The sequence below is a fragment of the Protopterus annectens genome, chromosome 12.part0 (assembly GCF_019279795.1).
Source record: "Protopterus annectens isolate FY-2018-M chromosome 12.part0, PAN1.0, whole genome shotgun sequence".
Classification (NCBI taxonomy): domain Eukaryota; kingdom Metazoa; phylum Chordata; order Ceratodontiformes; family Protopteridae; genus Protopterus; species Protopterus annectens.
Genome location: NC_056746.1, coordinates 1043979170 through 1044000603, shown reverse-complemented (window position 1 = coordinate 1044000603; position 21434 = coordinate 1043979170). Strand labels below are relative to the sequence as shown.

The following is a 21434-nucleotide window of genomic DNA, read 5'->3' as shown; positions in this document are numbered from 1 at the left end:
ATGGCTTAACTGCAACAGTGTTTGGTCTCACAGTGTGGTTCCCAGTGGGAGTGGGTGTACACCAGAATTCAGCTCTGAGCCCAATGCTGTTCATACTGGTGATGGGCTACATTAGTAAACAGGGTGGAGTGTCAGATCTACAAAGCTGCTGTATGCAGATGATGTGGCATTACAGGCAGATTCTGAGCAAGAACTTCAGCAAAGGGTAGGGGAATGGAACGCAAAACTGAAGGCAAGTGGGATGAAACTGAGTACAGATAAGACGGTTGTAACAGCAGCAAACAGGGGAAATTATAAGAAGCTGAGAACCGAGATAGAAGGGAAAATAGTGGAGCAGGTTAACAGCTTCAAGTATCTGGGAGGGGTGGTTGAGGAGAAGGGAAGTCTGAATGTGGAGGTCAAAGTTAGAATCAGAGTGGCTACAGCCAACTGGCATAGAGAGTCAGGTGTAGTTTATGACAAAAAATGCCAAAGAAGCTAAAAAGTAAAGTGTACAAAACAGTGGTGTGACCAGTGCTACTGTATGGTACAGAAACCTGGGCAATAAAGGCAGAACAGTTGAGGAAGCTAGAGGTGATGGAGATGAAGTGTCTGACACAGGTGGTAGGATACAGACTGTGGGACAAATGAAGAAATGAGGACATAAGAGCAGAAGCCAAAGTATTTCCAATTGCAGAAAAGTTCAAAGAGAGCAGATTATGGTGGTTCAGGCACATGCACAGAAAAGCATAAGACAGTCTGCTGAAGCGGATTTGGGACACACAGAAGGAAGGAACGAAGAAATGAAGGTGTCCAGCAAAGAGGTGGATGGATTGTGTGAGAGAAGACCTGCTACAAGCAGTATGAGTGTAGAATAGAGCAGGAGAGTGGCATTAAATAGAGAAAGATGACAAAACTCCCTGACCCCATATAGGAAATGGGAAAAATGAAGTTGATGATGATGATGGTAACTTATACTGCTGGAAGGCTGCTACTTGTATAACTTCTCACATTTCCAAACTTCATTTATTTTTCACTGAACTGCTTGTTAATGCTGTGTCTTTTGGCTTTTCCCGGTTAGGGGTCGCCACAGTGGAACTCCGGTCCGTTAATGATTGGCAGTAAATTTTTACGTGCCGAGTTGCCGGCCCTGAAGCACAACCTTCAACGAAGGTATGCCCATTCACGCATGTCTCCACACAGAAGACACTCTAGCTGAGAATCGAACAGGACGTCTTATTGTGAGGCGACAATGCTACCGCAGCTTGTTAATGTTATCTTTAAATTACAATGTACCTTGTACAATTCACTCAGCATTCAGTGTTCAGACCTCCAATGATTAATTGTTTCCACCTGCAGATCTTTCATCTCCAGGAAGCAGCTGATAATAAAAAAATAATGACTTTGCAGATGCATGAAGTCATCATTATAAATTTTGTTGAGGACTTGCTGTTCAGACCTCATATGACTAATTGGTTGTAGCTCCCACAGAAAGTATTTGGCAATGGAAAATAGCTAATTACTTTAATAAAGAATTATTTTCCATGTCTTTTATCATTTTATCTTATTTTTTGAAGCCTATTTGTTCAAAATGCATCTGTAACTTAAACCATGGACATTAATCTAGATATCCACCTTCATAGAAACAGTGGAAATTATTATCTTAAGTCTACATGTAATGTGATCAATAGACTTTTACATCCCTACCCCAGCAACTCAAGATTGCAACATTATGTTAATTTTAACTTTTGTTTATCCAGCCTTTCTCAGCTTGTTACAATGCAAAGCCTGAGTAGATTAAAACTAACAAAAAGTACTTTCTTGATTTGATATCTTTAACATATATAGCATTAATTAATTGGACTCTTCCACTACACATTTAAAGTACCCTTGACTGCATACCATACAATATAACATGCAATTTACATCATAAAATCATTGTGCAAATATTAATAAGAACAGAAGCACTTTTACTCTTTAGTCCTTAATATTCTTCTGACCATTATTGACACAAAGTGGGATATATGCTTTCTAGTTCACTTATCAGTTTAACATAGTCCTCAGAATTCCAGTTTTTCTCATCCACTTCCTCTTATAAAGCTGCATTTCACATGTCTATCCTTACATCAAGTGGTGCTAATGCTTTATAGTCTCCCAGTTATTCACTAATTTCACAGTGCTGCTGGTATTCTTCCTAATCCTCTCCGTCTTCCAAAACAAGTGTTTAGTTCAGGTTCAAGGTACCCCTGACTCTACTAGACAGCTCCTGTGCTTTTTATGTCACTCGAGCAGCTTCCTTTGGAACAATGGGATGAGTTTCACTGCAGAGTCTCCGTGGCCATTATTCTTGTGAGAATTAGAGTCCCTTTCTGCATGTTGTTTTACTCTTTGTTGCCTAACCTTTTTTACTTCATCCTTAGTCTGTTCTGCCTCCATAAATGTCTTTGTTCCTCCAGGAAGAAAAATATTCTGCAGAAAGCTGGATACAGCAGCTTGAATCTCACACCTGCCTCTTGCATTTCCTGATTACTGGTTTGAACCTGCTTCTCTTTTGTCAGGTGTACAGTGAGTAATAATTTTCTACAAACACTCTGATGTCCACATTTTCTAATAATGCTCCCTTTTTCTACAGTTTTGTCTGGATCAACTCTTTCTGCTGGTATGATTGCATCTTTGCCAGCATAGGTGTTGGCTGCTTTGTCATGGCCAGATTTGGAGCACACACCATATTGTATGCTCTCAGTTAAGATTTCTTCTGTGGAACACCGGTTAGTTGTTTATTTGTACTTTCGTAAAATTAAAGTAGTCATGTTTTTTCCATGTACTCTTTCTTCTTACTATTATTTTCTGAAACAAATTCTTCTTTAGAAACATCAGCCTTTTTTAATTTCATTCTCTAATTCTTTGATTTTTAAAAGTTCACCTGAGTAGCTAAGCATCTTTTATTTTTTCCATCATTTTGTTATTTGACTTATACATTCCCTTCACTGTTTTACATTTTAAATTACTGGATGCCATCTCCCTTACCAAAGTTGAAACTTGAATTACTTTTTGCTGGACAGCTGCAAGATTCTTCCCATTCAGACTTTTTTTCTGGTTGATTTTCTCTTATTTTCTTCAAATGTCTTTATTGTTTACATCCATGCAGTGTAATTGCTAGCCAGTAACTTAATTTTAACCACATTAATAGTTACTGTCTTTTTTATTAGTTCTACTTTCCACACTGGGAGAGCTCTAATCAACCTTTTGATCAGTGAAGTCATGTGTTACAGCTTTCTAAGATGTAAAATACATACCCCTACTACACTGCGTTTTTCTAACTTTTGTAGCACATGGGAGCAGGTGAAGCTCCTTGCACTGCACAGAATTCTGATCAGGTCTTTTTGATCATAAACCAAGAAACCATGTGCACTCGATATGGTTCAAATGTATAACATCCTGAGATGTCTGAACTTTGTTCCAAACATATAGCAACCTGGTTATGACTGGGGGCCCTGTATAATCCTGTATATTGTTTCCATTTCTGGATCTAGTGTTCCTTTGTTAATTACACAGTGACAGTAGAAAATGATATCTTGTTGAGTCCACAATATGGATTTGATGGTGATTAATAAAATACAGTGTCAAATTAAGAGTTGCTCTAGTCATCTGAACAGAATGAGAGATAATATTCTCCTGAGGCAGTGGATTTCGAATAACTGAAATTAAGAACACTAACTGTTAAATGTGTTATAAGGTGCCAATGTTGTTTTATGCAGAAATGTTGTTTTAGATGATGTTATGAAGGGTGCCTTTCAGTGAGGTTTTCTATAAATGTCAGAATGAATAAGGTTTTCTCAACAGTAATTCCCTAAAAGCGTGCAGAAACTTTAGCAAACCAGCAAATGCACAGCTGTGATCAGTAAATGTTCCTAACAAAGTAAACATTAACAGTGACCAAGACAGGAAGAGTTATGAGTTATTGCAGGAGGCTGTAACACTCCCAGGCTATAAACTAGACATTATGTTGGTTACTGACAAGAGGGGACATTTGATATGTAAACTGTTCATTGGCCAAATCACTTTAGTGCTTTATCTGCTGTGGTGATTTATAGCTGATTGGAGTTTATTAGCAGGATAATGCATGTACTGCATGGGGAATTACCTTGGGTATGGTTAATATTTACTTAATTGTATTTTGTAGAAATTTTCTCCACAGTTTCTCCTTTAATAGTGGAATTAACCCATTTAACACACAAATCAAATAATTAATATATGTGCGCTCAATTTAAAACCAACCAAAGACTAAATTGTAATATTTGTCGTATACACAGAGGATTATGATCAGTTCTTTGATCAAAACCAAGTTATATGTGTTTGAAAAATGGATGTCAAAAAACTCACATTGAGACTACATGACTTTGCCCATGTTTCTGAATAAGGCAGCCTATCCTTAATGTATGAAGTACTGGTACATGCTGATTTATCTGAAAGCATGTCAGAATTAGATATGCCAGATATGGATGAATTTAAACATGGTTCACATGTTATAAGTGGATTCAGTCATCCAATAAAAATGTAATCTATTACTTGAAATAAAGGAAAGCAAACTAAATTGTCATGCAGAAAAATTCACCAAAGACAGAGAGGTATTAATACTGTTAATCAAGTACACATGGAGTAAAAGCATTTTGGTCGATAAAGTACTCATCAGATATGGAAGACTAATAACTAACAAACACAATGGAGCAGCAGAAGTTCCTGCTGACTGAAGATTGTATAAATCCTAGTTCACCTAACCTAGTTACACACCTAATTAGCTAATCACTACTACTCAGCGCAGCTTCTGTCCCAGACATGGAACTAACACAGTCTGGGTTCAGAGGTTCTTGCCCAGACATAGAGCTAACACAGTTTTAGTTAAATGGTTCTGATCTGGACAAGGAGCCAACACCGTTCTAGTTCAAAGGTTTTGGGACAAAATGTGAACTAATACAGTCCTGGTTCAGAGGTTCTGATCCAGACATAGAACTAACATTGTGGTTCAGTGGATCATTATGGAGGTGATTGCATTGGTGGTCTTTTTCTTGACTTCAGCAAAGCTGTTAATAACATGTCCCACAATTTGTTATTCTCCAAACTCCACAGTGTGGGACTACAGTCTACGTGGTGTCAGAGAGCACTGTTTGTTCAAAAAGCAGATTTGTGTAAGTCTTAGTACCTATGCTGCTGTAAGACAATGCATGGTGTGGTACATCAGGGGTTAGTAATTGGTTCCATGTTATTCCTTAGCTGTCATAATAACGTGTCAGTCTTGCAACAATGTGCAGATCATTCAGTGTGCAGATGGTGTAAACAAACTAGTGACATGTTCCAGAGCTGCTCGGGTGGTAGAGGAATTGCAATCAGATTATTTTTGATACGGTAAGACTGGATCACGCAAAACATGTTAAAATCTAATGTCACCCGGTCTGGCATTAGAAGTTTTCAGCAAACAAAACTATTTTCTTCCAAATGTGGATTGATTACTCATTAAATTGATTGCATCAATTACTTGTGTATACTATTGGACAGATTTCAAAAAGACATAAGAAAACTGGTCACACTATACTAGCTTGTAGAATCACTTGCCATGGATCCTAGACGTGTTGTAGCCAGAGTTGCACTCATCTCATCACCCACCTGTGTTGAATAGTTTTGAGATCCCCTCCAAAGGGTGACATTAACACACTTCCCACTGGTTACAAACAGAATGTCCAGAGCTGTTTCTATGTCTCCTGAAGACTCCCATTATTGTAATGTACTCTGCAGACAAAAGGGGCTTGTTGAATGATTTAGCTTATTTTAATTCTTATTTACTTTCCTCTGTCATCCGTTGTGCCCCATAGGATCATAGGTTCATTGCTTTATACTAGGCTAATGACCACCAGGCCTTTATAAGCCTAGCTATGCAACCCAAATGTGTCCCACAAGTTAATTTGCCTTAGATGTTATCCTAAAGGGAGTATGTTACCTAGGGCATGATTTATTGGTTGCCTCTGCCCATGAAAGAAGTAGGTACCAGACCTGGGTGAAGTGTTGATTTCCAAACCACTGGTCCAGATTACACTTGAATAGGGTTGGGGAAGGCCTGTGCTTCATATGGATGGGAAGACTATTCCAGAGAGTGGGGACTCTCTGAGAAACATATCTGTCCCTCCCACATGTCTTGTTCATATCATAGGCAACGTTTAGGTCTTGAGATCTCTTACCTCTGATGCTGTTCATTCTGTAGATATACAAAGGTTTCATCAGATTGAGTCCAAAGATACCTGGTGTGCTGTGCATAGATCATCTCTCAACAGTCTGTAGGAAACAGATGAAAGAGATAGGGCTTTTGAGGCAGTCTGTATTGGACATTGTGTTTACACCCTGTATTATTTTTGTGAGGAACCTCTGCAGACATTCTAGTTGTACATACTGAAGGGGGAGTTATACTCAATGATGGGTCTCATGAAAGTATGATGACCTCCATGGACCTAGATGCCTAGATGCCATGCCCTTACTTATAAGTTGAGTGATACAGAATGACTTTCATACTACCTTAGACACATATTGGTTGAAGGCCAGGTTACTATATACATGCATCTCCAAATCTCTGACTACTGTGTCTACTCGTGGAGGTGTTTTTATTGATGAGATAGTTTCTCAGAGTGGCTGATTTCCCAAAAGGTACTGTTATGCCTTTCTTGGCATTAAGTTGTAATTCATGGCTTTGGTAAAAGTCGTTTGTTTGTGTTAGACCTTCCTGTAAGATGTTAGTATATTGGGAACATTCTGTAATTGTTCCTAGTTTGTAGTTGTCTGCAAGCTTGGTCATCTAGATGCCCTTGACATTGACCTTGACTTCCAAAAAGTAGATTCCAAAGAGAAGTGGACCCAGCACAGAGTCTTGAAGGACTCTGCTAATGAATGACTTCTTGTGGAGGTGGTCTCTCTGATCCTAACTTCTTGGGTCCTATTTGTGAGCCAGCTGGCTATCCAGTGTGTTACATAGAGGTTTATGCCCAATTCCATGAGTTTGTTTACAATGCCTGAGTGGGCTATTATATCAAATGTTTTAATCAGGTCAAGGTAGGCAGTATGCATCATTTTGCCCTTATCCACTGCCTTGGTGACCTTTTCAAAGAAGTCTACTAGGTTTAGTAGGTGTGGCCTGCACTGGACAAAACCAAACTGGGTGGTGTCCAGTGTCTGAAGGTTTCCTTTGTCATTGTTAATTATTTCCATGATTATTCTTTCCATTGCTTTGCATATGAGACTAGTAAGACTAATGGGTCTGTAGATCCCAGAATCTGTTGATGGTCCATCCTTGTGCAGAGTGATTACTGTTGCAGTCCTCCATTTGCGTTGCACAAAAGCATGCTTAGAGGCTCTAGTGACTGTAGTGGCCCAGCTGTTTAGGAGGCATCCAGGGATATTATCAGGGCCCTTCAAAACTACCTCTGGGCCTTAGAGAGTGCAGCCAAGACCTGCTCCATACTGATAGTTGGAGGGGTTATATTAGATAGTACATCCTGGCAGGTGGCTGGGTATAAGTGAGGCATAAAGGTGGATATGAATTTGTCAGCCAGTAGATTTGCTATCTTTCCCAACTCAATGAACATGTCTCCATTTACAATTTGCTATGTACTGCCTTTGAAGTTTCTGACATACTAAAGAAGGCTTTATGGTTGCCCATGGCCTAGAAAAGATATTTTTAGTTCAAAATTGGCTTTTCTGGACTTAATTAGCCCTTTTAGTTGTCTGTTTGGTTTGACGATGTTTTTATTTCTTTTTTGGTGTTGCTATTCCTAATTTTAGTTATGACTTTTTTATTTTATTATACAATCTGCTTGATTTGGTTTGTTTTTAGAGTTTGTTTTGGGCTTACTTCTGGGAGGTACCACAGCCTTTATGTTACCATTGTCATGGTTATGCAGAGTTTCTGTAAAGAATTCCACATAGGTTGCTCTGTTTTATGGGTTTGGAATTTTGAGAGGTAATTGCTTATAAATAAATAAATAATTTTAATTATGATAATTAATTAGATCTGATTTCTCCTCACAGCAAGAGATTCTCTGGTTCGATCCTCGGCTGGGGTGCCTTCTGTGCAGAGTCTGCATGTCCTCTCTGTGGTAGCGTGGGTTTCCTAGGGTGCTCCGGTTTCCTCCCACATCCCAAAGATATGATGTAGGTGGATTGTACACTCTAAATTAGCCCTAGGTGTGAGTGCATGCATGTGTGTGCCTTCTGTGGAAGGTTGGGCACTGGGCTGGCAACTCGACACCATAAGACTCTACTGCCAATCATGAGCGGACAGGTGATCCACTGTGGCGACCCCTAACCGGGAAAAGCCGAAAGAAGAAGAAGAAGAATTGCTTAATAAAAGGTAGTTTGCCATGGAATTGTTCCTAAATTTTACTGCGGTTGCTGGTGTTGCAGAATTGATTTTTATTTCAAAGGAGACCACTTTGTGATCTAACCTAACCAGAAAGGACATGACACTGGGTGGGGTGCAGCTTTCTCCCAAATTTGTGAGTATGAGGTCTAATATGTTTGTACCTTTAGTGAGCATATGCAGAATCTGATATATATATATATATATATATATTTTTTTTCAAAGTCCAGGAATCTCTGTATCTGCAAGTTTGGGGTCATGTAGAATTCCCAACCTATGTAGAGATAATTACAGTCCCCATGAGTATGGTATTTGGTTGAATGGTGAGTGTCTTCAGTAGGATTTCTGGAACATAGAGGGTGACCTATAGCTTGCTAGGATATGGTATGGGACTTTGTCTATAGTAATTTGTATGTGTAGAAACTCTAGCATGTTATTCTGTTTAACAAACCTAGAGGTATGCTTGTCATTGATGTAGATTTAGATGCCTCCATCTTTAGTCCCTATCTGCACAGTTGCTGGTCTAAATGTGTGGAAGGCAGTGAAGCTTTGCACTGTTAGGGTACTCTCTGCGGCTTTATACCATGTCTCAGTAACTGTACAGATGTCTGCATTCTCCTGGGTGAGAAAGTTAGGAAGTAGTGGGGCTTCTTATTTAAATTCCTGGCATTGAGTAGTAGCATCTTTAGATTTTTATGGGTTGGTCTTACTATGTTAGAAGGTTTGTCAAGTTGGCAGTGCCTAAAAAGGCTCTTTGGGGAGGATAATGTTTTAGACAGTATTCAAAAGCCTAGAGGGGATAGTTGCAGACCATCCTTTGCAGAGCAACATGGTTTGTTTACCTTATCCTCCCATGTGGACAATTATTGAAGCCCCAAGAATGATACCAGAAACGAAGCCAATTGTTAAAGTCAGTCATCTTTTGTTCATATTGTGGCATCATCCTTGGTGAAGGTAAAATGCTAATTAGTGCTAGCCATATACCAGCCTGTGACACAATCTGAGAGCTCCCTAATGTCTTTCTTCATATAGTCTAGGGAGGTACGTCTCAGGTCATTTACTCCTACATGGACTATGACTGAGTCAGACTTGTACTTGTTGTGCGGTGACTTGAGTGCATGCATAACTTGGTGTATACTGGCTCCTGATAAGCAAATGATTGTTATTTTCTGTTTGTCCATCCTGGTGAGTGAGGGATCAGTGTGTCTTACACTGGAGTCCCCTATTAATAGAGTCCTGATTAGTGTGTTTGCTTGCCTTATGGGCTTTTTAGTTGAGGCTCCAGTGGGTCTGGCCATATGTGTACTGTTAAGTGTTGCTTTTCTTGAGTGTTTTGGTTTGCTGGGGATAATTTTTGCAGATGGAGTGTCTGGGAGGTCTTTGGGATTTGGAAAGTTTGCATTTAAGTGCCTCAGCATAAGTCAGTCTATAAATGAAGTGCATACTGGGTGTAGCATGTGTGGTTTTGACAACCTGATTTTTATTCTGTGTGCTTGTACATGAAAGCCTTGACTCCTCTGACATTGCCCATATGCATCTCTCGCGTACTGTATCTGTTCCTTTAAGGATCAAATTGTGGTCACTGAACATTGCTACATTGTCTCAAGATACCTATGTCCACCAAACTGACTGTGGAGAAATCGGAAAGGTGCATATCAATGATGTCAGGTCCTTAATTAGGTGAGCTACAAAGGTGTGGCATATGAGGGGTTAAAAGAGGGCAACTAAGGGTGCATTTATGACAATGGACTAGACTAGGCAAAATAATACTAAATTTAAGGGGGGGTGCACTTGTTTGTGCAAACTGGTTGCCCTCTGCTTTTCAACTAGCAAAGTAGTTTCTCTGCAATCACCAAGTTACTGGGTGCATTATCCTCTCTTTCAGGACTGCTTACCTGGAGGAATCCCAGACACATGACTTTAGATCCCAAGAGCAGTTCCTACTCCAAATGTCTCTTTTCGATGAAAATCTGGTGACTGGCATTTTTTTATTTTCATTGCCCATTTATTTTGTAATGCCCTGTGTTTTTCTGCAGGTGCAGTAGCTGACAGCTAAGATTCAGAGGGGAGTTAAAAACACATCAGCTCAGTCTAAACCCACTGTAAACAGTGTGTCACCTGATCCAGTGTGGCTTAACCAGCCTCTTCTTACTCTTTCTTATTATTCTGTACATGCCTGTGAGTTTCAGGCATCTTACACTCTAACATAGGTGTACATATTTTGGATAACATGGTACACTTGTAATTGATGTCATTTGAGTAAATAAGTTATGAATGCTGTCCATGTAGTGCTTAGTTGTGTTAGCTAGCACTAAGCAGTTTGCATTTTGTTTTTCTGCAGAGGGACTGCATTCATCTTGTGCCATTGTACCATCATGTTGGAGTCTTTAGCTGCTCAGATCTCCCCTGAATGGGGCATTGGCTGAGTGGGATCTACTTAACTCACAAATAGTAAACCAACAAGTAAAGTCTGGATGTGTTGTTTGTATTAATGTTGTTTTATCTAATACCTGTCTGGCAGCATGTTTGGTGGGTGCTTACTTTGTGATAAAGAGGTGATTTTGTGATTAAGTTTTGTGTTTAATGATTATGTAGTTATGCGACTTTGCTTTCTTTACTGTTTTAGAAAAACACAGGGAAGCAGGAGACTGTATCTGTGAGATAATGTTTTATTTGGATTTATACTGAGCATATTTCTACTGTTACTTTCTTTTGCGTAGGTTGTAAACTGATCTGCCTTTTGTATTTTGGATGTTTTTATTTTTAATTTTACTGTTTTGTTGTTATTAAATTTAGCTGATTTGGTTATCAGTTAAATATGGAAGAACCTATTGTAGCATTACACATTGGTTGCACTATATAACAGGTGATATTTTACATGATTCATGGCGTGCACTGCTCCTAGCTGTTTCCATTTTTCTACATATACAATAAAAAGATCATACCAACTTATAACATTTCATAATGGAAGCTAAAATGCAATTTAATAAACTTTCACAACCTCATTATGTGGCATATTTGATAAACAAAATTTCATATGTGAAAGGAACTTCTAGAGCAGCTCAGAGAAACATAGAGTTGGGAAACGTGGAACATTTAGTCTCATTCCCATTATTTTAGAAACCCAAGCATAGTCCAGAACTTTATAATACAAATAATGCAATGTCAACTGGCCACTTAATAGAACCAACAACTTTAATTAACCTGTAAAAACAATACACAAATGTTTTCGTTTGAAGAATTTCAAACAGATTTCCTTCTCTAAGAAACCCAGCATTTAAGTAATCCATCATAATTTGCCAAATACCTGGAAACGATGTCATATTCTCCTAAAAGTTTAAAGTTACATTATCATTTATTCAAGTTAATAATTTACAGCAGTAAACACTTTATAATATACTAATCATAATAATATAAAAAAATGTGTGGATATATAAAATAATATTTTGAAATAACTGTTTAAATTTACATAAATGTACTTGCAAAACTGAGCTGATGGTTTAGATTCCATTAAACACCATTTAAACATACTTTTTAGCATCCAAATTCTAGATTTACTATCTTATATAATATAATAAATATAATATAATACAAATATATAATGAATGATACTGCCTTTCATCAACATCCACATACTTAAAAACAATTATTAAACAAAACCTTTTGATATAGTAAGGCAAGCTAAAAATAATAAATACATACATACATACATACATACATACATACATACAAACATCTGATGTCTATGCACAAAGTGGCCTAAGCTTCAAAATACTATTGCTGGAGCTATAGTCATTAATCCCTGGCCAGGCATAAGCATTCAACATTATTTGCCACATTAACTCTCCTTTTTTCAAGTTGTAAAGACCACGGACCACCCTTCGGATTATGTACTACCTGTTCTACCAATAAATAATGAAAATAATGGTCCTCATTAGTGGAAATATGTTTGGCCAATGCATTCGTATTCTCACCCTTTCTAATAGCATACTGATGTTCATATATTCTATCTTTCAAGATTCTTTCCATCTTACCAATATAATATGCAAGGCATCGTTTACAAATTGCCAAATATACAACACCTTTGGTGGTGCAATTAAATGTCCCTTTAATTTTATAGCTTACATTTCTGATCTCAAATTGTTCACCTACTACAACTAAACTACAGTAATTGCACATTCCACATTTTTTTCATCCCTGAGACTTTTTTAAAATAATAGGATTTACTACATTCCAACATACTTTTAAGGTTAACCCCTCTTCTTGCTACCATTCTTGGTCTCTCTTTAATTTTGTTTCTCAGTAGCCCATCTTCATCAGTAAAAACACAATTCTTCAATAAAATTGCTTATATACTATCAAAATCAGCAGTAAACGTTGTGACAAAGCTGGTTGAAAAATTACAAATTTCCTTACTTGAACTAAACTCCAAAGAAGAACAAGTGATGTTCTTCGTGTTTCACTGTTGCAGTCATCACACTTGGGGTTGTCTGCCTGCAGGTAGCCCACAGTCAGTCCGAATACCAAAGTCTTGGGATTTCTGGTTGCTGTCACCTCTTCCATGACATCAGATCATCAGGGATATAAAACATGCAGCCGACGCCATTACATCAGTCTTTCTTGCCGAGAAGGAGTCCGAAGCAGATGCAGTTCACAAGTGCTGGTCAGCCGCTACCTGAAATTTTAATTTTTTCGAGTTTCAGACCTGAAGTCTTCTAAAGCTAAGTACCTTGTTGGGGATTCTTCTTTCTTGCTCTAACTGATGTCAGAAAAAATTAACAATTGTCTTGTCTGTGGAAAGCAAATACCTCAAAGAGATTTTCATTCTTACTGTATCACCTGTTTAGGGCCAGACAACAACGTCCCTCGCTGTCAGTTTTGTGCCTTGTTTAACGCCCGAACCATTCGTCGTTGGGCTATTTTTGTAGCTAAATTCTTTCACTATCGTTCTCCATATTCCGAAATGGCTTCGCTAAGCCATCCAACTACAGATCTTCTGAAAAAGCGCAAAGACAGAGACAGACCGCATATTTCAAAAACTGCTGATGACGCTTCCGCTAAGCTAGTCGACAGTCTGCCGGTACTCAGTGAGGCACCTTTGCAGCCCCTGATGCCTGCTTCTACAGATTTGCAGGCCTCTGCTGAGACCCATACGGAGTCCAGTATGCCGCGAGATGCTTCTTTGACTATGGAACCTGTGGATGTCTCTACCTTGGATGGGTCCAGAGCCACTGTGCAGGCACTGGCTTCTGAGGGTGTATCCTGACCTACCGATATTCATATTAAACTGACAACTTCATTTCCAACTAAAACTACCGAGTTTCTCAGGCCCAGAGTTCACACTACGCCTAGAGAAACGATGTCCAAAGTGCATGCTCAAGCTCCCATGCCACAAAAAGAAATGCTTAGAATGGCTGAAGACCTTATTACTCTAATTAGGGGAAGCCAGCATTCCCCTGCCAAAAGACAAATAATTGAATTTCCTTCTGATTCTGCAGACCAGGAGTCTGATGACTCTGACCCTTCTGATTACCAGGACATACCCTTGTGAGGACTCAGATGTAGAGGAATCCATTCCCTCTGCCTCCCCTCCAGAGGATTTTTCTTTTGGTGAAACCTTGCATACCTTAAGAGATCATTTCCACTGAGAATGCCAGGACTATCCTCAGTCCAAAAAGAGACTCAGGGAATTTTTAGATTTGCCTCAGCACAGGCCTCTAGCTATACCCCCCCTGTCCTGGATATTGTAGATGATGTCTTCTTGGAGTCCAGTTTTACTCCTGACACCTTACCACCAGAAACCTGACAGGTACTACAGAGTACCTGACTCTCACAATTTTCTCTTTAAGAATCCTACTGCGGATCCAGGGACCATTTCCCAGGGACCTAAAGGCATTAAGGCTACTACCGCCAGAAACCCTACCCCTTCAGACAGGGATTCTAGCGCTTTAGTCAGATGGAGTAAGAAGGTATAAACCTCTGCAACTCTTGCCATCATGGTTTGAATTGCAAGTTTCACATGTTAAAGTACCAGCAACATACTATGGAAATAATTAAACAGAAAATGGTGTTACTTCCAGATTGTGCAGAAAATAAAGATTTACAAGAGTTAATGCATTCTGCAAACCAAGTTTGTAAACAGCAGTGTGGGTTTGATGCCTTAGAAGCATCTTGCAAGGCTGCTGTCACTGGGTCTGTACTGAGAAGGCATGCTTGGCTAAAGGAACAAGTCTTGCCTGACCATGTCAAAGCAAAATTACTAGATGCTCCATTAAATCAGGAGCATTTGTTTGGCACAAAAGCAGAAGAAGTTCTTAAAAAGATGGAAGAAAAAGCTAAATCTATGCAAACCGTCAAAGATTTCTTACAGATGCAGCCACCTAGATTCAGTAGACATTGGCCTTCAAAAAACTGGTCCTTTCCAGTCCCTCTCAGGCCTTCTAAGTCCAAACCCAGGGGAAACAGACCACCAAGACTACAGTCTCAGGATATGCAGAGTTCTAAACAATGGAGTGTTTCCATCTCAAAACCAGAGAGTGGTAAGCCACCCCCATATGGAAAAAGTTCACAATGACTTTCCAATTATCCTTCTCAGCCATGCCCAAGTACTTGCACCCCTAGGAGGAAAACTTGCCCTTCATGCAAAAAACTGGATGTCCATCACTCAGGACCGATGGGTTCTAAACATTGTATCCAAGGGATACAGATTCTGCTTCCACTCACTGCCAACTCCAAATGGATTGCCAGACATTCCTCCAAACCAGTGGGCAGAGGCTCAAAAGCAAGTACTTTCCCTTCTCCATATCAGGACTATTCAACCTGTTTCAATAGAACAAAGGGCACAGGGTTTCTACTCCAGACTGTTCCTAGTGCCCAGAAAAGAGGGCTCTTGGTGCCCTATCCTGGATCTGTCAATTCTCAACACCTTTCTGGTGGACCCAAAATTCAAAATGCTTACACCGCAACAGCTTCTTCCTATGCTAGCCAAGGATGCCTGGTTAGTCACCATAGACTTAAAAGAAGCTTATCTGCACATCCCCATAAGGGAGTCTTGCAGGAAATATCTACGTTTCAGGGCAGGCTCTATGCACTATCAGTTCTCTGCACTTCCCTTTGGCTTGTCTACTGCGCCCAGAGTATTCACAAAATGTCTGGCTCCAGCCATTGCATACTGCAGGCAGAGAAATATTCAAATCTACCCATACTTGGACGATTGCCTGATTCAGGTGGACAGTCAGGAATTGCTGCTTCAGCACCTGGCATTTGTAAAAGGACTTCTAACTTCACTGGGATACACCATCAATGAAAATAAATCACAACTGGTGCCCAGCCAACAAATTGTTTTCCTAGGAGCAAGCTTGAACACAACTTCCCAGATGGCATTCCTCACTCCAGAAAAGCAGGTCCATTTGACAAACTATTTCAAACTAATGGCCAACAAAACCCAGCTATCTGCAAGGAAAATATTGCAAGCCCTAGGGTTCATGACCTCATGCATTCTGCTAATTCCATATGCAAGACTGCATATGAGGAAACTTCAATGGTAGTTAAAAAGTCTCTGGTGTCAACATTCTCAGGACTTGAAAACAGTGATTCCTATCTTAACTTGTCTAAGGGCAGAGTTCCTTTGGTGGGCAGAAGCATGCAACCACAACAAGGGACTTACTTTCACTCAACCCCTCGCTGCCCATACCCTGACAACAGACGCATCAGACTATGCATGGGGGACTCACATGGCAGGCAAATGCATTCAAGGCAAATGGAGCCCAAAACAAATTCCCCTACATATCAATCAAAAGGAGATGCTAGCTGTACAGAATGCTCTGCCAGTCTTCAAATACCTTATCCTTCCAGGACAGCTCCTGATAAAGACAGACAACACCACAGTTATGTGGTACATAAACAAACAGGGTGGAACTCATTCTTACCCACTCTGCAGGTTAGCCATGTCTCTGTGGAGCAGAGCCTTGAGCATTCAAGTGCACCTACAAGCTCAGTTCCTGCCAGGCAAGCAAAATTCACTGGTAGATGACTTAAGCAGAAATCTACTGGATCCTCATGAGTGGAAACTGGACCCCAACTCATTCAAACTTCTAACCCAGAGGGAACACCGGAGGTGGACCTTCTTGCCTTCCTCCAAAACCACCAATTGAGCAAATTTTGCAACATGAACCCTCACAGCAGAGCCTGGAAGGTGGACTCCCTATCCTCTAAATGGGAAAACCTCTCAATTTATGCCTTTCCTCCTCTGCCCCTCCTCTCAAAAGTACTACTCAAATCAAACAGGACAGGCTAAGGGCAATCCTTATTGTACCAGACTGGCCACGCCAGCACTAGTACCCACTCCTACGCAGTCTGTCAGCAGTGCCAATGTGGCACCTACATCACACACCTTTCCTGCTGTCTCAGCAGGATGGACAGATTTTGCATTCACAGCTGCAAACCCTAAACCTTACAGCCTGGCTTATTCCCTAAATGCACCACCAGCATCCGTCAGTAAACAGGTGCTGGATGTCATCCTTGAGGCCATAAGGCCTAGTACTAGGAAATCCTATGCTGAAAAGTGGAAAAGACATTGTTCTTGGAGTCAGTCTCAAGGAAAGGACACAGCTGTACCCAACTTACCTCTAATCCTTGATTACCTAGCAGAGCTGCTCCACAGAGGCCTATCTTTCTCATCCATTAAGATTCATGCCTCTCATGCCATCTCAGCTCATTATAATACTGAGCCTCCTCTCCTTTCTCACCCTCTCATCAAACAGTTCCTGAGAGGAGCTAACAATTTAAGGCCCCCTAGGAGAGCTCCCACCCCAACCTGGGACCTTAACTTTGTACTGGAGGAGCTCACACTTCCCACCTTTGAACCTGCTGATTCAGCAGAGTTAAAATTCCTCTCTTGGAAAACAACCTTACTTCTAGCTATTACTTCAGCAAGAAAAGTGTCTGAGTTACGGGCACTAATGGCGGTGGAGCCCTTCATTATTTTCCATGCTGACAGGGTTTCCCTCAGGATTAAACCTTCCTTTATGCCCAAGGTGGTACCCAGTGTGGCTTTAAACCCATCCATCTATTTGCCAACCTTTTTCCCTAATCCTCAGAATAAAGGGAAAGGATCCTGCACTCATTGGATGTGCACAGACAGCTCAGGTTCTACTTTGACAGGGCTAAGCCTTTCAGAAAATCTGACCAGCTGATAGTCAGCTTTGCTACAGGGGCAGAGGGCAAGGCCATTTCAAAGCAAACCATTTCCAAATGGATAGCACACTGCATCCATTTCTGCTACAAGCACCATGGAAAACCCACCCCTCTGGGGATCAGAACTCATTCCACTAGAGCTACTTCAACCTCTACAGCATTTCTCAGGGGAGTCCCTACCAGGGACATCCCGGAAGCTGCAACCTGGAGTTCTGTACACACCTTCACCAAGCATTACCACTTAACTATTTTTTTTCTAAATCCAGAGCTGGATTTGCTACAGCAGTATTACAAGACCTGCGAGCCAACCCTAGCACTTTTTGACTACCTCCATCCTTCCTCAGCTTTGGGAATCAACCCAAGTGTGATGACTGCAACAGTGAAACATGAAGAACATAGTACAGTTGTGTACACTTGCCATAAATATAGATGCTCATGTGTATTCACTGTTGCAGTCCTGGTTTCCCTCCCTCCATCCCCCTGGTTTTCTATATCCTTTCTACCTATCCTCTTTATGGCCATCTTTTATGGCAGGGGTATTTACTTTTTACAGGAGGTGTTCCACACCAAGTAATAGCTTCCTATTTTGGGGGCTCCTGACATCTGGGGCATGAAAAACTGATGTAATGGCATTGGCTGCATGTTTTATATCCCTGACGACTTGCCGTCATGGAAGAGGCGACAGCAACCGATGCAGAAATCCCAAGAATCTGGTATTTGGGCCAACTGAGGGCTACCTGCAGGCAGATAACCCCAAGTGTGATGACTGCAAAAGTGAATACTCTCGAACATCTACATTTATAGTAAGTGTACACAATTGTACTTTCTTATTGTTATTACCTAATATTGGATATAAGTACCCATTTTGCCTTTTCTGGATTACTTCTGTAGCCAATTTGGTAAGCAACCCCTTCAGTTCTGGGTATTTGGCAAATTATTGCGGATTATTTAAATGCTGGGTTTCTTAGAGAAAGATATCTGAGGAAGTTTGAAATAATTCAAATGAAAGTGCTCATGTGTATTGTTTTTAGAAGTTAAAGTTTTTGGTTCTGTTAAGTGACTGGTTGACATTGCATTATTTTTATTTAGTTTGTGTAGTGACTCCGTATAGTTATAGTCCAGAACTTTGTTTGCTGTAATGTGTGTTTACTTCATCCACTTTCTACTGTTGTCTTACAACTCTGCTATTTGATAGTCATTTACATTTTTCCTGTTAAACAGTATATTGTTTCTTGCATTTTCTTAAAGTGACAGTGTTTTTTTCCCCTTTTCCTACGCCCCCCACCCACAATTTTTTCCCCTATGATCTCTCCTCTTTTGAATGAGGTCATAAAATGTGTTACCCTTCAGGTACTGAATCGAGATCAATTTGCATGGATAATTATTATCTTCAGCATGGATATTCAATACTGTATTTTTTGTTTGTTTCTGTTTACTTGCTGTGTGCTTTAGGGAAGTCCATTGGCTCATGATTTAGAAGGTCACTGTTTTGGTTCTATTATGGATTGCCAAATTGCAAAACTGTGATCATCAGAAATGCCCAAAAAATAATGCCAAAAGCACAGAAGGGCAAACAAGTTAAATTTAAGTCCCCCCATCCCCCAACGTTATATATACCCACTCCACTGTCTCATCGACACTTAGAAATTGCATTGACAATAATTTCTTATAGGAAACAGTGATCAACATTTTGTTACTTGACATCTTTTTTCTTTGAACAACTGATGCTCAAAGAATTTCAACTTTACCTGTTATAGAGGAGCCCATTGTTACTCTTAGAGATCACAGTGTCTCAAAGAGCAGTCATTTGTTTGTTTTCTACTAATTGCCATTTGTCTGGGTTGCAGAGGTCTTTGAGTGAGTATAATAAACTAAGTATGATGGTGAAGTTAATTCAATGGGAGTGCAGAGGCTTGCCATCCCATTAAAAAAAAAAAAATTGATTTAATTTGTGCAAAATTCTGTTTCTTTTTCCTTTTAACTAGTAGTAGTTTGGATGTTTACATACTCGAGGGAGTAGTAGTTCAGTTGTCTGATAGTTGAGGAGTTGTGTATTGGTAGATGTTTGTCGAAGACACATAAGGAAGCCATGGAATACCATAGAAACCAATATATCAATGTTTTACTTACAGCAGTAAGATATTTTGTGTATAATGTTGTTTTACCGATTTTAAAGATGATGCTATATGAACCATGTTTTGCTTGGGGAACAGTATATTTTGGCATAACGTAAGGCTCCTGTTTCATTACCTATCACAGTAGGCAACTGTTCTGGCTTTCTACAAAAATGTACTAGTACTTTAAGTATAGCTATACCATCATTATCAATATTATTTACTAGTGAAGTACATACATAAATTGATTTTGGTATGTATGTATGTATACACATGTGTATATAAATACACACAAACATATATACAGAAATTGTGAGAGAAGAAGCAAAGGAGTATTGTATCCCAACAGAGTGAAGCTGTAGTGAGACCAGAATTAGTAGTACCAGGCCGTAGCCATTCATGCGACTCTCCTCTTTTCATCATTCTTGACAAGCTAATTCTTTGTTTTCAGTAAGTACTGCTTGATTTGTTTCTAGCTTCAGAATATCTGCCTAATTACTTCATCCTTACATTTTCATGGTCTACGTATTAGTTTCCCTTCATGTGTTTGGCACTGCTCTGTACAGATTCAGACACCTTACGTGACATTTTTCGTGTAAAAGCACAATTGAAATTTCTTCAATACCTAGTTGCACACAGGACAACTAGTTTGTGATGACAAGCACTGTCCACATAGTTGCAAACCGGATACTTCTGACAGTGACTGATATTCTCACTCCTACAGTCTAATCAATAAAAAAATGCCTGTTGCCATGGATATGAACTTTCTTACTGTCTCCATTACCAGCTTGGTGGATATGGGCATCCTGAGGCAATGAAGAAATTGCCTCATGTTTACTGACAACCAGTTAATTCTCAAACAAACTGATATGGTATGTGAGAGATGTATTTACACAATACCACTGGAGGCAAAGCTCTCACATAAAAGCACTCAATGTCAGTAAGGTTGTCAGTAGTACACATGCTGCACCCATCACACACAATTCAAAGCAGACATATAGACCCACATATACTGAGGCGCTTACATGTAACCTTCCTAAACCAGACCTCCTAGACAAAGTACACATAAGAAACACCCTCAGCTGCCCCAAATGCACTCTTTCAAAACAACACCCACATCAACGCATAGAGTTACATCTCATGGTACCTCTATCTCTAAGCCCATAAGGCAAGTCAACACACAGTCCAACATTCTAGTCATTGGAGACTCCATTGTGAGACACACTGATGTCCCTCTCACCAGGCTGAGTAAGGAGAAAATTACGGTCAGTTGCTTATCAGGGGCTAGGATCCACCACATTGCGCATGCACTCAGGTTATTGTTTCACAATTACCAACATGACTCAGTCATAGTCCATGTGGAAGTAAATGACCTGAGATGTATCTCCCTAGACTACATGAAGAGAGACATCACAGAGCTCTCGGAATATGTGTCTCAGGCTGGTATGAGCCTAGCATTGAGCAGCATTTTACTTTCTCCATGGATGATGCCACAAAATGAACAAAAGATGATTGACTTTAGTAATTGGCTTAGTTTCTGGTGTCATTCTAAGGGGGTGCAGTATTTGTCAGCATGGAAGGAAATGGTCAACAGACCACGTTGCTTTGACAGGGGTGGTCTGCACCTCTCCCCTCTAGGCTTTCGAATATTAGCTTAAACATTGTCTTCCCCATAGTGCCTTTGTTAGGAAATGCCAAACTGAAAGTACTTCTGGCATAACAAATCAAAACCAAGAAAATCTAAAGGT

General features: G+C 39.9%; 1 protein-coding gene across 1 annotated transcript in view; it reads left to right on the top strand.

Annotated features, from left to right (window-relative positions):
- BMP7 (bone morphogenetic protein 7) overlaps window positions 1-21434 on the top strand; it is a 706587-nt gene that overhangs the window by 221119 nt on the left and 464034 nt on the right. The window lies entirely within an intron of this gene.